Source organism: Monodon monoceros, unplaced genomic scaffold, assembly GCF_005190385.1.
Source record: "Monodon monoceros isolate NGI ecotype Baffin Bay Population unplaced genomic scaffold, NGI_Narwhal_1 Super_Scaffold_8, whole genome shotgun sequence".
NCBI lineage: Eukaryota > Metazoa > Chordata > Mammalia > Artiodactyla > Monodontidae > Monodon > Monodon monoceros.
In genome coordinates, this window is record NW_021703785.1 from 73,455,383 (window position 1) to 73,472,075 (window position 16,693).

At 52.0% G+C, this 16,693-nt stretch overlaps 1 long non-coding RNA gene across 1 annotated transcript; it reads right to left on the reverse strand.

Annotated features, from left to right (window-relative positions):
- Positions 1-588: 588 nt before the first annotated feature.
- Positions 589-14,392, reverse strand: LOC114888433. Its single transcript, XR_003791776.1, has 3 exons — positions 14,289-14,392; positions 1,355-1,462; positions 589-1,168 (listed from the first exon to the last, which is right to left on the reverse strand). It is a non-coding gene; the product is annotated as an uncharacterized LOC114888433 (long non-coding RNA).
- Positions 14,393-16,693: the final 2,301 nt, after the last annotated feature.

The window sequence follows — 16,693 nt, forward strand, 5'->3', positions numbered from 1 at the left end:
AGACCCAGTGATTCCACTGCTCAGCCCAGCCCGCATCCCCGGATCTAAGCCACTGTCACTGTCCTATCGTCCGAGTGAGAACAAGGGGACTGGTTTTCTGGTTTTTAATGATGAATGCGTACGGGGCTGGATATTAAGACCTAGTGGGGAAAGCTTATTCTGTGAGGTATAGAAGTTACATGTCAGGGCACAAAGGCTGCCGGTGAAGCCACCAAAAATAAAATGCCAAACCCTGAAGAGATGAGGATGTTGGAAGATCGTCACTGTTCACATTCCCTGGCCACGCCAGCGGTCACCCCCGCACCGAGAGAGGCAGCCTGACTGTTGGCAGGAGCAAGGCTGTAATTCCTTGGAAACTCTAATAACTGTAGTTGCAAATGACTCGCCTCTGTCACAGGGGATTTAAATAGGCTATTACAGCTCTGCCTCGTAGTCAGCAACAAGTCACTGACTTTCCATGACCCAGATCCTAAGGAATCTTTATTCTAAGTATTCCATTTACAAACCACGGGACTCTCAAGGTACACTTCAAACAGCAGGGAGAGTTCAGAGTCTTCCTTTTGTTCCTGAATAAAAACAGTGCAGGGAGTTACCGTTACTGGGACAAAGCAAAGCTATTCACAGCACCAGCTGCGTTAGGATCGTGGTAGCGGAGTCGCTGAGGCCGTGCTGTGACCACCGTGGGCCCCCAGCGTCCTAATGGCCCTGCGCACCCACCGCCGGCAGTACTGCCCGGCGGCCTTCCCAACCGTCTCCGAACACGGTTGATCCTGCCCCGTAGACTTTATTCCTCCTACTTGGTCAATGAAGGAAACTAAGGAGCTGAGCAGCAAGCCAACCCGCCCAGTTAACACCAAGAACACCAGGTCTGATCCACAGTCCCTGCCTGTGACGCTAACACTTTCCAACCAAGTGAACACCGGATACAAAAACCCCAGGGGAAACGTTTAACGCAGATGGAGACGTCATAGCTCTCCACGGTGTAGAGCCAGAAGTGATGGGTCGTCGTGACCCTTTCTGATACGTGCCTCAAACGAAACCTGTTTTTCACTGACAGATCAGCTTCATGAAGTAGGTGCAAAATATCACAAACAATGGATGTAAGTGAAAACAGGTACTTTTCTTTATCTGTTTTGGTGCTGATGGCTCATGTGTCACGTGGACAGCCCTGGAAACAACATTCAGATAAAGAAGTGTCAGGTTAGGTCATCTCCAGCACCCCAAAGAGTTAGCCTGAAATACCAATTCATTTGTTTGAGGAAAATAAGTTACCTTTCAAAGCTCTTCAAAATACCCTCTCCCACCTGCAAGAAAAGCACAGCCGGAGCTGTTGAATTAAATCTTTCACTCTCACCTTCGCTGCGTTACTGTCTCGTGAAAATCAGATGACTCCGGGCCTAAAACAAGCAAATCCGCGCCGGTAGCTTTCTTCTAAAGCCGAGGCTGTCCCTCGTTTGATGGTCTGGGAGGAAACAGAGAGGAGAAAGCGCGGGTGGAGAGTGAAGGCCTGCTGGAGCGGCTGGCGGTGCTCCATGGGACGGGGAGGCCTGGGGGCCCAGGGGCCGCGGGCCACGTCTCCACTACCCCACCCTCCGCTTAACCAAGAGAAGAAAGAGAAAAGAAGAGAGATACTGGTACTGGGGACCTCTTCCCTTATTTTCTAGAACTTATCTCCTGGCTTCTCTGTCATTTTCCTTTTCGTAAACATGTGTGTCTTTGTCAAACCTGGTTCGCTCAGTCCTTCCTCAAATTTAAGAGAAGTGACATCACCTGCATCTCCTACCCTTGAGTTCACAGCTTTCTTCCCTCCCAGGACCTTCCCACCTGCCCACAAAACAAAGAAAACAGCAGCTGTCTCCATAAGACACTGACATCCATCAAAATAGCTTATCATTTCTGTAAGGAATCTAACCCTATGGAAACACATCGAGAGAGTGTGTTGAAAATACTGTTTCCTTTCATTTGAGCTCTGGAGTCTTAGCTCCAAAAGGACAGAATTGTGAGAACCCCCGTTTACTTATGATCTCGCGTGGAGTCCGTCTCTCACGTGGTCAGAACCTGACAGAGCCGTGGGGAGTTGAAACGAGTGAAGATGAGACCCCAGTCAGTCGTAGCGGAGAAAGATGCGAAGGGGAAAGGTATTTCTAAGGCCCAGAAAAATGTGAAAACATAAAAATTACTGAAAAAAAGGAGAAATCCAAGCAATCCACAAAATACTTTCATCTGCCTTGTATATGATTTCAGTTTTGTCAGTACTCTATGGACATGACTGATTTGGAGCAACAGGAATTATTCTGAGCGTAGACGAGGAAGAATGGATTTTTCAGTTGGACGACTCGCTTCTCCACTGAGTCCCTGTGCCTGGCCGTCCCTCGGGCCACCGGAGGGCAGGGCCCTACCCGGTGCGTCCTCTGGGCCAAGTCTTGAGCTGAGCATCCTGCAGCGGTTCACTGTGCTGATCCTCAAGCCGGCGAGGGGGTCGAATGATTCCAAAAACAGATGCGAGAAGGGAAGAGCCCGGGGCGGGGGGGAGAGAAGGGGCCCAGCGCTTGGAGGGCGCGAGGGTCAGGTGGGTCCCGCAGAATGTGAAGGGGTGCAGTGTCCGGAGGTGTCCTGGAGGCTGGGCTCCGGGGCTCCCGTGTGCTTGTCCAGGTGGGGCGGTGTCCTGTGTCAGCAGGGAACCAAAGAGCAGAGCTTTGACAAAATCCACCGGATGAGTCGGAGCCCTTCGTTCTTGGTGTCAGAACCGAAAACTTACTGTCGCCATCACAGTCGGGCCTATCGTTATGAACACAGCACTCTCCCTCACCCCGGCCCATCACCTTTCCGGGAGGAGGACACACAGGCAGAAGAGAAAAGTTCATTTTTTGTTTACGCAGTCTACCCATCACCCAGCTCCCTCCGTCCCCGCCTCGGGGGCTCGTGGGAGAAGCCGGGCCGGGTGCAGGGACAGAGGGTCCAACTAGCCCAGTCAGGAAGGGTTTCCTCGTGGCCACAGATATGCCCTCACCCCCACCGGCCCCGCCAGCTGCTTCCCAGCCAATCCAAGGGGAAAGATGACACAGGCCCACAGGTCAGAGTGGGTGGTCGGTGCCGACTGCAGGGTGAGGGGAGGGACGGCCTGGAACTCACACAGACAAGGCAGCCAGCGTCCCCACCTAGGAAACAAGCCCATTTTCCTTTTTGTAAAGTGAATGATTCCTGGAGAATAAAATACCTAACATCTTGCTGGGTTTTGCTGTGTGCTTTGTTTGGGGGTTTCGAGGTTTGGGTTCATTAGTAATTAGTAAGTGTAAGTATTCTGAATAGTAAAAATAGTAAATAAGTGCTTACTGTTTTGGCGCTGAGTGTGGAAATAATACTTTCTGGAAGGGACGGTCACGGTGGGTTGGTTGGATAGAAGCTATGGTGGCTTTTTCCCAACTAGACTAAGTTCAGTGTATTATAAACGGCTCAGAGAAAGAGGGTGTTAAGAGATGCTTGTCTGGGTCACTAAGTGCTAATATCTACAGGATATAGGAGAATGTCTTGCCTCTATTTTGAGTAATTACCCTGCTTTTACCTCAGGGGTCTACTCTCTCATTAAGGGCGCATGAAATCCGTAATTGCAACGCAGGAGTGTCTCACAGCCCCCGTGGGCTCCCTGAGGCAGGACCAGGCCCAGCCCTCTCTCCCACCCACTCCCAGGGCAGGCAGGCACCACGCCAACCACTGCATCCGTCACAGAGGGACGTCCTGATGGGATCAACTCCAGTCACCCTGCAGGGGAGAAGAGGCAACCCCCAGTGCTTGACTCAGACCCCAGCATCCCTCCTGGGGTCTCCTGTCACACGCCCGGGTTGATCCCCCAAATTCCAGTCCCAACCTTCACCGCACTAACAACCGTCATCTTCAGAATCAAATCCAGATGCCTTCACACACGCGGGGAAGCTTGTCTCTCTCCAGGGAGAGGGAACACATACAGCAGTGGAGCTGCAGGTGAGCTCGCACACAGGTGAGGGGCAGGGGGGCGTCAGAGGCTCCCCCCTCCGGCACACAGGCCGCCCCAGCCAAGGGGGTGTGGACACCAAGGACCCAGGCAGCACCAGCAACCTTCAGGGAGGACTGACCCTGGTCCCTGCGGTGGAAGGCCAGGGGCAGCGCAAGGGCCGTGCTGCTGACCTGGGCCTCTGATCCCCAGCGGACCCCGTGGGTGCCAGCATGGTCACTGCGGACACAGACGTCCCGAATCTCCATGCGCCTTGGCTCCCTGGCCCTGTGATGGAGGGAGGGAAGCCAGCCCAGGGGCCGAGGCTTGCGGTCCGGCCACCAGCCCAGAGCAGCCCCATGGCCTCCGCCTCCCCCGCCGTGGGCTCAGCTCCTCCCACGTCCCCCGCTCAGTGGCCACACGTTCCCTTCCGAACGTGGGGCCGGGGCGAGCACAAGGCCTCTGGGTGCCCATCTGCTCGAAGGCAAGGACCAGCTGGGGTTTTCGACACTGGTTTGAACGGTACAAAGCGTCAGGACCCGGAGGACGATGAGATGCTGCGGGCCACAGAAAGAGGGTCATTTTAACACGACCCGCGCCGACGGACAGGCCCGCCGAGGCCCAGCGTGCCTCCGAGGGTCCATTCAGGGACCATGCTTCTGGAGCCCGGGTTCAGGCAGTCTCCCGTGGTGACCCCCCAGGCGTTCCCTCGTGTCCCCCTAAAAGCACCGCTGTCTATGGGCAAAATGACTTAAAATTAGTAAAGCCTATATCTGATTTGGACCTAGTTGGGAAAGTGGAATCTTCCACGGAGAATCAGAGCTGTCACCAGAACACGGTGAATGGGAACAGCGGCCCTGACCCTGCACTTGGAGGAAACAGAATGCCGGGCTCAGGGAGTGACTTGGGGCAGGAGGGGCCTTGCATCTACCAGCAAATGCTGTGAGCCCGAGCTCAGTTGGACAAGCATCCCACCACCACCTGCTCCTCTGACCTGCCTAAGCCCACCCGCACCTCCTCCCTCAGTCCAGCCCCAGGCTGCCCTTTCCCACTGTAGGGTTTCCCTCAAGGACTCTGGTTCCCTTTCCCAGAAGAAATATCGGGGTGTGCAAAACACCCTGTTTTATCTAACCTGTATCACAAGCCTCCCAGGGATGGCCTCCGACCCTCCACACCACCACCCGCCCCCCTCCCCCCCTCATCTAGGACAGCCCTGCAAAGGCTCGCAGCCCAGACGGGGCAGAGACCAGCCTGGCACCATCAACCCCCTAAACGGAAGAACAAACCCCCCAGACATTCCCGAGCAGCCCCCTCTTTCAGTCAATCCAGGTCTGTCAACTTTGTTGGTCTTTCCAAAGAACCAACTTTTGTTTTTGACCATTTTCCCTGTTGTTTTTCTAGCTTCTACTTTATTTCTCTTCGCTCTACTCTTCCCTCCTTCCTTCTGCTGGCTCTGGGTTTGATTTTTTCTTCTTTCTCTAGCTCCTTGAGGTGTAGACGTGGGTTACTAACGTGGGAGCTTTCCTCTTTTCTGATGCGTGTGTTTACAGCTATACTTTTCCTGTGGGCGCTGCTTGCCTGCCTGCCGTGGGCTTTAGCGGGTCGTATGCCGTGCTGGCTCCCCTTCTCTTTTCACCGTGAAAATCCTCAACTTCCCTGGGAAGAAGAAGGCCTGAGGGAGTACAGTGGTCATCAGCTTTGCTTTTCCCGAAACTAAAATCTATCCAGAGAAGAGGAATCTACTCGTAAATTGAGTCCTTCTTTTGCCTAAAAGAGAAGCGAATTTTGCTAATGAAACTGTGGTCCAAAAAAGAGACACTTTTCTGTCTCTGTCTCCAAGATACTCTGGCCCATGTGAGCAGATAAATATAGGAACAGTGTAGACTCCAAGCTGATGAATTTGTGTCAGTGTCTCTGAGGTCAGAGAACATATTTTACAGTGACCAGGAAGCACTGGACAGTGTTCTCTGTCCCATCACCCTGGGCCGTGCCCAGCTGTAAGTGTCACTGCAGGGTCAGGTCACCACTCCTCACGCAAGGCCACCTCTTCCTGCTGCCAACCTCCGTCAGCCAGTGTGGAGAACCTGCCACGCTGCTGAGGGCTGCCCATCAGTTGGTGGTCTAGGATCGGATGATTTAGTAGGTGACCAGGAGGCAGCCCTGGACAGAAGAGGTTGGCTTTCCTAGGGAGACACAAAACTAAAGCCCCTCACAGCCCAGCACCAGCAGGCCCAGCCCAGAAAGCTTCCCCTGTGATTTCAGTCGGAGGCAAGTTGCCCCTCACTTGCAGGCCCCCCGTTTTGGAATGTTGCTGTGCGTTGGTTTTTCTATTAAAGTTGCCGTGCATTTTTAAACAGCTGCCCCATCTCATCGAAGCGGTGGCCACATTTCAACGGCGGGTGAAGTAATTCCTGTTTCTGTGTGCGGTTGCAAAAAGTTTCGGAAACTTCTGGCACAAAAAGCATGTCCTAATACATCCTTACTTATTTTTAACAATAGCCAGGCAGGGATGAGGGCTCAGGCTCGCTCCTCCACACACATACTTTGAAAGGTGATAGTCAACCAGGATGGGTTCGCCACTTTTATCCAGTTGATTGGAGCACAGCTGAGAATGTAGCTTTCATGGTGAAACAAATCTTAAGGTAATTTCTTGGAATGCGTATCTGATGGGACAGGACCAAAAAAAAGAGTAGGGCTGAACAATCATCTAGGGATCTAGTTGCCTAGAACAATGGAACCAGCACAAGGGAAGAATTTGTTTTCTCGGGCGCGTAGCTATTGTGTTCATCACGCGCTCATGAGCCCAAGCGATTGTGAAAATCAAATTATTTCTTTCAGAAACCTCCCCCACAAAATGGCTAAGCTTAGCATGTGAATAGAAATCAGAAGCTACGGATTACCTAATCATATACCATAATCTGATAGTTCATTTCTTCCAAGGGGATGGAATTTTGTCACACACAGCGGGCCCAGGAATTACTAAAGTTGTTTTCCACGTGGGAAAACTACAGCAGAGAGAAGCTGAGTCATTCACGCAGACTTTGGCTGCGTCAAAGCAAACCCGGGAGCAGAAGCCCTCTCTCCTCACTCTCCAGCTTCTTGTCCCAGGGTCAAGGGTCAAGGTCAAGGGTCACACTTCCAGCTTCAGTTCTCAGGTTTAGATCAATTCAAAAATTCATTATGAAGGAAAAAGGAAAAATAAAAAAGGATACAAACGGACAAAAAATAGGCAAACGAAGCCTTTTTGTGGATAAAATGCAACTCAAACTATTTGCTGGAAATAAAGAGAAAAAGGCACGACCAAGTGTCACTTCTCTCTGGCCAGGGGTCAGCCGCCCACGCTCCCAATCGGTCCTAACTGGGGCTGTCGCGAACTCCGTCATCTTCAGAGCACAGACGCGCAAAGTGGGCTTGGCGGAAGTGGAGCCGCAAACTTCGGCCTGCTGTCAAAGACGCCCCTGCCCTTCACAAAGGCTGTGAGAGGCGGGAACCAAAGCCATCTCCCGCTGCGATCAAAGCACGGGCAGGTCTGCACGTCCGATGGGCCCTTTCCTCCACGCCTCTCAGCCTTGGCCACAACTCGGGAAACCGCAAGGGGAGGGTTTGCAAACAGGACACCGGCTTCCCGCTGATGTGCAAACTTTCAATTTGCTCAGCAAACGTGGTGACGGGTCACTAAGGTGGTGGGTCCCCGGCCCCCGCCCTCCCACCCGCTGCAGGCCCTCCCCCCCACCCCCCAGCGGCTCCTTCCTCTTTCCTCCAGGAGGGAACAGCCCGGGGGCCGGCAGGGTGGGTGTCCTTATGACTATTGTTCCTTGTCCTAAACAAGGCAGGGCGGGGGCTGAGGAAGAAGGTGGGGCTTGGAATGCAGAAAGCCAGGGTCAAGTGCGCCCGGCTCCTGACCCCTTGCACGGTGTGGGTTTGGCTCCTGCCCCGGCCCAAGTGGCCTCTGGCAGGACAGACACGAGGTCCCCGGCTCAGAGGCAGCAAACCAAGGCCCCTGTGCTCCCCGCCGGCCCCTGGGTTGCTGGACCACATTCACCCTCTGCGCACCCAGTAACCCCACTTCCTGCCAGGTTCACTCTAACCCACGTCCTCCCGCCCCTGAGTTGTCTTTCCCATGCTCCCTTCTGGACGCAGCTCAGCCATCACCCGTGAGCAGTGTCCTGGCCTCCACGGCCCCTGGCGCCTGGTACCCCCAACCCCTGTCAAGGTCACTCTGGCCCGAGTCCTCCTCCTGGCCAGCACGGCCATGGGTCCCTCTGAGCCGAAGCAGAGCAAGGATGCTTTAACTTACAAGCACCCGGGGAGGTCAGTGCCGCTGTGAGCACCCCGACAAGGAGACTAAAGCAGAGGGAAGTCAACATGCCCAGGATCCACGTGACCAACGAGCGACAGCTGGACTCCGGGCTCAGGAGAGCCCCCCGAAGGTGGCTCCTACCGTCTACTGCGTCCCTGACAGCCCCTCAGTGCTCAAGCCTTCGATGCCCTGAGCACCCCCGATGGCAGTCAGGTGGCCGCCCCCTCCTCCGCGGGCCGAGGACCCAGCCCACGCTGCCTGTCCAGACACCGCCCATCCCCGCTCCACCCCGCAGATGACAGACAGCCTCGTCCCCACCAGCGTCCTGCACGGAACAGACAGGCATCGGCGAGGTGTTAGCGTCCATTTAATTATGGATGCGCTCTCTTGGGAAAAAAGAGACACATCCTGATTATTGAGTAAGAGTGCCCGAGAGCTTATATATATGCGTCATACATATGTGATTTTCTGAAAATATTAACATTACTCAAACTAACTTGAAAAATAATTCCACAACAAGGGAATCAGAAATAGAATATTCAAACTGAATCCCTGATGGGCTCTTGCACGAAAGGAGACCCACAGGTTTAGGGAAACATCTCGCCCTGGAGCTGATGGCAGGAGGTGGTCACCTGCCTCCAAGAAACAAAAACGTTCAGTGTTTACAGATGTTGGCCCAAGAGACTTACATTCATTTTCCCCAGAGAATTTGTTTTGACCCGCCATCGTCCAGCCAGCTGCTGTGGTGTACACACAAACACGTGCGTTTGTGACCACTTACGGCTTTGTCACTCTGCCCTTTTTTAGTCTGTGCTAACCTGTACGTTTTCTCCTTTCTTTTTCAGCTAACATTTTATTTTTCCAGAGTCAGCTGTATTCCTCCATCTTCTTTTTCCGGTTCTTACTCAACCCACCGACATTGTTTGGAAGCTCTTCTTACAGACAGTTAATTAAGATCCCGATTTACCCATATTTGTTCTGTGTTTCTCCGATACACGCGTCTCTCTCCCCATCTGCAACAACCTCGCGTAAAGGCAGAGACTGCTTTGTGGATTCTCCCTGCGACGGATTCACTCCACCAAATCATTGCTGAACAGCGTCAGCTTTTGAAAACATCAGTGTTAGAAGTATCTATCTGGGGAGTACGTAAAACGAGATCGGCCACTAGTTCATTCTTGACCAAAAAAGCTGGGTGATGGGTACACAGGGGTCCATAGGCTACTCTCTCTAGTTGGGTAATGCTTGGAAATTCTCCATAATGAGACGTTTAAAATGATGTTATTAAGCTGCGAGATATCAAACCGCAGCCAGGATAATAGGAATGAGGCACAGTCTATGAACTTCCGAAGCCTCGGGCCCTGGGCTTTATTCCCCACAACTGTCCCAGCCCCACCGGCCTCCTCCCCAACCTCAGGAGTGCCCCTTGCTGTGTCGTGTGTTTGGGGGTCTGCGGCTTCACAGGAGTGGTCTTCAGAGCCCTGGGGTGTGGATAGAGATGCAGTGAGGCCACCAGGGTGAAACTCATCTTTAAGAGAGTTATTTTAAAACTGGTGATTTAAAAACAAGAAAGTTCCCGTGTGTGTGCTCGAGCACAGCAGTCAAGCTATAAACCAAGCCTCTCCCACAGAGCACGCCGAATGGTGCCCCTTCTGATTCCAAACACACACTTCAGCGCACGCTTAGCCTTTTGTTACTACCTTTCACTTTTAAAGTTTCCTTTGATGTTTATCTTCAATGCATTCTTTTTCGATGAAAAGCTTGTGGATGAGGGAGCTGGTGTGATTTGTCCCCGTCCTTGAATCCCTGTCTGGCACCCAGCGACGGGCGAGGGCTCAACCCAGCCAGCACTTACGGGTCACGTCTTACAAGTCCTGCATCGAGGAGCCTGACAACCTGGGCACGTGTTTTAAGGAACAAGTCCATCACTCTAACACCGGCCAGAGACAGGCAGAGCTGGCAAGAAAACTCAAAGCGTCAGAGACCAAAAACCATCACAGCCTTGCTGGAGATGCCGAAAACTCGGCCTCTGTGCACCGGTGCCGAATCAAATCCCAGAGACAGAGTTTTGGATGAAGCAGAAAAGAATGGCTTTATTGCTTTGCCAGGCAAAGGGGGACACAGCAGGCTCGTGCCCTGAAAAACCCTGTGTCCCAACCCGGGGGATCTGGTGAGGAGTTTTATAGCAATGGTTCACGGGGCGGGGGGGTTGCTGATAAGGGTCAGGGTGTGTGCAGGGCCTCAAATGTTCTCTTGATGAACTTCTCAAGGTTATCAAACTGTGACCTTCTCTGGAATGAAGATTGCTAACATCTTCCATTTTTGGGGGGGGGGGGTTAGTTCTGTAAAGAGCTCAAAGATATTGTTGTGTGTAACCCTTGAGGTGGAACCAGGACCTGCCCAAAGGCTGCGCTATTTCCGGACCGCTCCTCCCTGGTCTCTGCATCCCCTCTGTTCCCTGATCAGCAACTGTTCGAAGCTGCCCTTTGGAACTCAGGGAAGGTCATGGAGGCTGGAGTCTATTCCCTACAAACAAGGAACGGGGGACACAGAAAGACTTCCGTGCCCGGGAGCCCCACGGGGTCCTGGCCGGCTTCACTGGGATCAGGGAGGCCATGCTGAGGAAGAAGGTGGCTCTCTGTCTTGAAGCAGAGGAATCCAGTAAACAGAAGAACCTCCCACCGGCAGGAGGCCTTTCTTCCAGGGCATCCTGCCCTGCGGCACCTTCCTGCCCTCAGCGTAAGTCTGATGCCACACACCTGTGCCATCCCCGCCTCCACCACCAAGATGCTCACCTCCATCCCTCACTCACCTGTCCCAGTAAAGAGGCAGGTAACAACCCCACTCCATCCCATGGCCTAGGTACTATTCCCACCACAATCATTTCTTCTGACGTATCTCCAGCACCTCGATGGTCCTCAGACATGAGGTCCCCAGTCACCCTGGGTGACAGTTAAGGGACCTCTCAGGAGGAGGGTCCTGGAGAGGCTCAGGGCAGGTGGGTCCACTTGCTACACATTTTTCTAGGGCTGTTGAGGAACCTGCCCAACAAACCAGAATCGAGAAAGCGCAGAAGATGCGCGGCTCAAGTAACAGGCGTCCAAACGCCAGTTTCAGCACAGTTCACCTTCAGGAGCTCTCTCAACCCTGGGGAGTCTTAGAAGAGTCTGGATTGAGTGTGCCCAGTTTGGAAAGTCTGCTACTTCTAGGGGCCGACAGGGCCGAACGGTTATGAGTTCTGCAGCAGGAAAGGTCTGTTACAGGCTGAGCTTAGCAAGCCGGTGGGGCCCATGTCACGGGGATGCAGAGCAGGGCCGTCAGGACACCTGCGTCCCACTCAGCTCCCTCGGGCCGCACATCACAGGCCAGCTGACCTGGGATGGCCTCGCGGAATCAAAATGCGCAGGCCCCCAGAGCACCTGTGCACGAGTCTAGTCCCCGTCGGCCCCACAAAGTGATACTGTTGCCTTCCAGCGTCTGAGCGTCACCGCGCCGAGGGTGTCAGGGATGAGAATGGTCTTCTACAGCGTGGGGCTCCCAGGCCTGGCGCTGTGCTCACGGAGGAGCTCTGAACTGACTCAACAGACACAGACGACTGTCCGCCTCACCCCTAGTCCCCGTTACACACGGAGGGCCTGGTGCCGGCAAAGAGCCTGGGCTCGGGGTGCGGGTCCCAGGCCAGGCCGATCAGATCGCTGCCGAAGTGACAAAAGAAAAACCAGTCTCGGGAAAACTTGTTTGAAAAGGGCAAAACCGTCGTGTGGTGTATTACGAGCAAGGTAACTAGTTAATTAAAACCTATTTTGTTATAAGAGATTGCATACGGACTGATACCTCAGCGCGGGCCTGATGCTTCCTGGGATAACTTAAGTCAGACAACAACAATAACACTGGAACCTGAGAAGGGCTCCTCCAGTTCGGCCTGAGACACTCAGGAGCAGACTTCACGCTCATTAGTCAGTCAGAGGCACCTGAAGGCGCTCCAGGAACTCAGGAGCAGATTCCCCTGAAGGAAAATCCAGCATCTTTTCCTCCAACCCTGCTCTGACTAATTCTCCGAGTTTCTCCCCTTGACAATGGCTCTGCCCTGAGGACATCTCTGGGGCGTGACTTTCCAAGGCCTTTATTGAAAGCACCACCTGGGAGCAGTGATTACCTAACAATTTGCCAAAAGGGAGGGCTGCAGAACCTTTGGCATCTCTGAATTGCAACTGTTTTCTGTCATCGTAAAGAAAAAGCTAATCATTTTTTCCAGCAAAGCACCCCCTCTGTCTCCTGCACAGACTATTACGAAATTGCCCAAGACCACACACTTGGCTTTCTCTGTTTTCAGTTTTTAAAGCCATCATCTAGAGGCGAAGGAGCCTGAGAGGAGGATTTCTCTCCAGCCCAGCATCTGAAGTGGAATTCCATCGGTAGAATGCTATTCTCTTCTGGCTAAGTTCCATAAGCTCCATCTTCTTGTTAAGTGTTTATCATCTCGCTTAAAGAAAAAGGAGACCAAAAAAAAAAAAAAATCTCCAACTGTGTCCAATTGGGAAAGTGCCATGCAGCCCTTACAGTCGTGCTATCGAACATTCTGGAAATGAACTCTAAAGACCCAAAAATTTAGCCCATCGTATGAAAGTTCAATTTATGATAACATTTATCTCCACGTTAATAAGGAATTTGCAAACAAAGATGATTATCCAGGTCTTTGAAGATGTACACCATGAATCAATCCAGCTATGTATTAGTGATACAAGGCAGTTGGTTTTTAACAGAGTTGGCCCAATGTAAGATGTTTCTTTTTTATGTGAAATTATGTTGAGAGAATTTTGAAATGCACACCATCTGAGTCATAGGCCCTGGCTTAGAAGCAGGAATTCAGCACAAACATTTTTTAGCAGCAGATCAATGATGTAAAGTTTGTTTTCAAGAGAGAATAAAATAAATGTTTCACTTCCCAAAGCAGCCTGACTCCGAGGGGCAGGGAGGGACGTGTCCCCAGGCCCCCCGAGCTCAGGAGAGTTTAGGAAGGTTGTCGATTCACTGCGAACAGCCCTCCTGGGTCTGTGGCCTCCGTGCCCCAGCAGAGACCTTCCCGCTACCTGCCCATCCCCCACTCTCTCCCCAGATGTGTGTCCCAGCAGCCGACCCCCCCCCCCCACCCCGAGCCAGCATCCTCCAGCAATGCTCCCCACCCACCCTGGCCTCACCTTGCTCCAGCCTCTCTCTCTCACTCTCTCTCTCTCTCTCTCTCTCTCTCTCTCTCTCACACACACACACACACACACACACTTTCAGATTGTTGATAGTCCAGTTTACATCCTCAGCGACTCAGGAAATAAGTACCAATTACTTCATGGCCCTCGGTTGCTTTAGGACGCGAGTGCCTTTGCTCATCTCTTCCCACTACATAGATTTTCCATCCTACACCTGCCTTTCCGAACCTGACTGCTTCCAGACTTAATTCAAGCATAACCTCTATTAGGAAACCTTCCCTACTTCTCCCGTTTCCTGTAACTCGCTTCCCTCTGGTTCAAGTCCACCAAGTGTCAGTTGCTATAACCTGGAATTTATCATTTTTTGTTACCCTTGAATTGTCTCACACATGTCATTTGGTCTCCCTCATGGACAGCTCAGGCAATCTGGGGATGGGGTCACAAAGCATCGCTCAGGAAGTAGTAACGGGTGGATGGGAAGACACCCTTCAAACTGGATGGCGGTTATAGCTAAAGGGATAATGCATTCATATAACTAATCTTCAAAACATTGCCTCAGCAGGCGTTGAGTTTCACTTTAAGACACACTGCCCTCACTCTGAATCATTCATTTGTCTGGGGACGAGGGAGGGAGTGGGCAAAGGGGAAAAGACTGTAAAAATTTCGAGACCAGTGTGGCCTGTGTGGCACCAAACAGTAGTTCCCAAATTCGCCGTGCGTTGGAATTGCCTGGGTAGTTGATTACAAATAAAATTCAAAGCCTTAAGACTCATCCCAAAACTACTGGAAAGATAGCCCCGATGTGGGATCGGGAGCTTACCTCAATTTTAACAAGCTCCCAGAAGGTTCGGACAGCCACGTTTGGTGCAAGTCTGGGTCGGCATCAGGAAACCCTTCATGGGTTCAAATTCTGGTGCTGAAACCTGAAAGGCAATGAGATTTGGGGTAAGTTGTTTAAACATACTTGTTCCTCATTTACTCATCTGTGAAATGGGAAAAAATTAAACCCGAGAGCAGTGAGGAGATGGCCCTGTTCTCATTACTGCGCCCTGGTGCGGCTCTGTCCTCTGGACCTGGGAAAACAGCGTCACTTCCCTTAACGGTGGGGGGGGGGGGGCGGTCAGCCCCTTAAGTGCCCATCCTCCTGGAAAAAGAAGACATTGAGAGCACAGATAGACTCTTCAGGGGCAGCTTTAGACAGGAGGACAATCTCAAAGCCCCCCTGGGTCCCCCCAGCCTCGATGTGACCTGAGGTGCTCCTTGGGGCGGGAAGGGATGTGTTGGACTCTATAAACAAACCTATAAACAGGCTTGGAGCTCTGCCTGCGGGGGACCTGGGAGAGGGGTGGATGCCTGAGGGCGGGAGCAGAACCACATCTGGAGGCGAGTTGTACACTATTCACTGTAGAAATTATTCTTTCCATTATTCGGGAAGTTCAGCAAAGTCTGTCAAATGTTACAAGGAGGAAATGAAGCACATATAGATGCTTGGACCAAAACCCCAGGAGAGACCAGAGTCATGTTACCCACCTTCCGGAGGGAAGACAAATCGTGGGAGAAAAGGGCTGAAATTATGAGTTTTACACTACATACAGAGAGGCTTTTTCCTTCTGCCACCAAAGGCAGTTGACCACCTTTCATGCAGAAACATACATGCGTTGCAAATGCCTAGTGATCACACTCACGAGTATCTGAGCCCACTCATGCGTGAGGTACAGGCTGGGCTGCTGTGACAGTGACAGTGACGCCCAGAAGAGAACGGGTCACACAGGACGGCGGGAGCCCAGGCCGACAGCGCCAAGGCTGGCAGTAAAACACAGGGAGGACCTGGGATCTCAGCGTCACTCCTGCCTCAGCTCACGTCTGTATCCGCATCTCTTCACTGGGTTGTTACACAAGGAGCCCAGGGACCCAGACTGTCTCTATCGTGTCCCCCTGTACATTCTCAGTGTGCCCTGGTCCACGAGGGTGGCTCCCCACCAGCATCCCACCCCGGGAAGAGCAAAGAAACGAGGAGAAGCCACGCTCCTTCGACTTGGGATCTACCCACATCCCTCCTGCTCGGGCTCCATCTGCTGGAACCCAGAGCCCATGGCCAGACCGAGACGGAAGGGCGACGGAAAGTGTAGCTTCTACCTGGGAGGCCACGTGTCCAGCTCAAAGCTCTGAAACTACAGTCACAGAGGGGTCAAGCAGCCGTGTCTGCTGCTCTACCCAGAGAAGCCGATCCGCGAGGCATCTTCCCTCCTGTTCCGAAGAGCCCCTGGGATGGAGAGCTCACGGTCCAAGAGTGAGCTCAAGGTGATCAATAATAATAATACTGATTATCAGCTACATGTATCTTCGATAAAAACAGAAAAATAGGGAAGTGAATGAATTATTACCTAATACATTCCGTTCAGGAGGCAAAAATCGTTCTAACCTGGAATCAATAGGGCAAAAACTAATTAATGAGGATTTTATCGGTGAAAACGTTGGAAACTAGTGTGACTCCTAGGAGGTCAAATACATACACAGTCATGAAGCATCCATTCGGCTATATCAGTTGCTTAAATTCTTGTACGTCACTTCATATTTTATTAATAATAAAAATAGGATTTGAGTTTGTTCTGGTAAAAATACGTGCACGTAAATACACATTTTTCTAAAGAGGCTATGTTAGTGAGATGTATTTTAATGTATAAATAATAAAATACGCCCTTAAACGTTAAGAAAGAAATGTTTATTAATAGTTCTTGATGACCATCCAAAATTGCTTCGACATAGTCTCCAACCTTTCCAAGAGAGATTGTGTGAAATCTCTCCGGTCAGCCTGGGGAGAAGACATCAGGGAGGTTCCTGAGAACTTCTCCATCCCTCATTCAGAGGAGGACCCAGGTAGGACCTTCTGGCTGGGGATCCTCTGTGGGGGGAGCTCACCCAAGGACAAAGCATCCAAGCAAATCACAGGGAGGAAGGGATTTAACGTGCATGAGGTTCTACTAGGGGTCTCCGTCAGGAGACAGCCCACATCTGGACTCATGACGGATTCAAGACAGAGCGCACCATTGCAGCTCAGTTTTTCGAAGTGCTTTTACATTATTCTCATCTCAGTTACAGAGGAAGATGGCAGATCTCTACCAGCAAGTCGCTGAGTGAAACCACATGGGACAGAAAGTGCAGAGAGCATCCTGTTGGACCAAAATTACAGGAGTAATTTAAGAAGTCAGAAACCCATTACCCTAG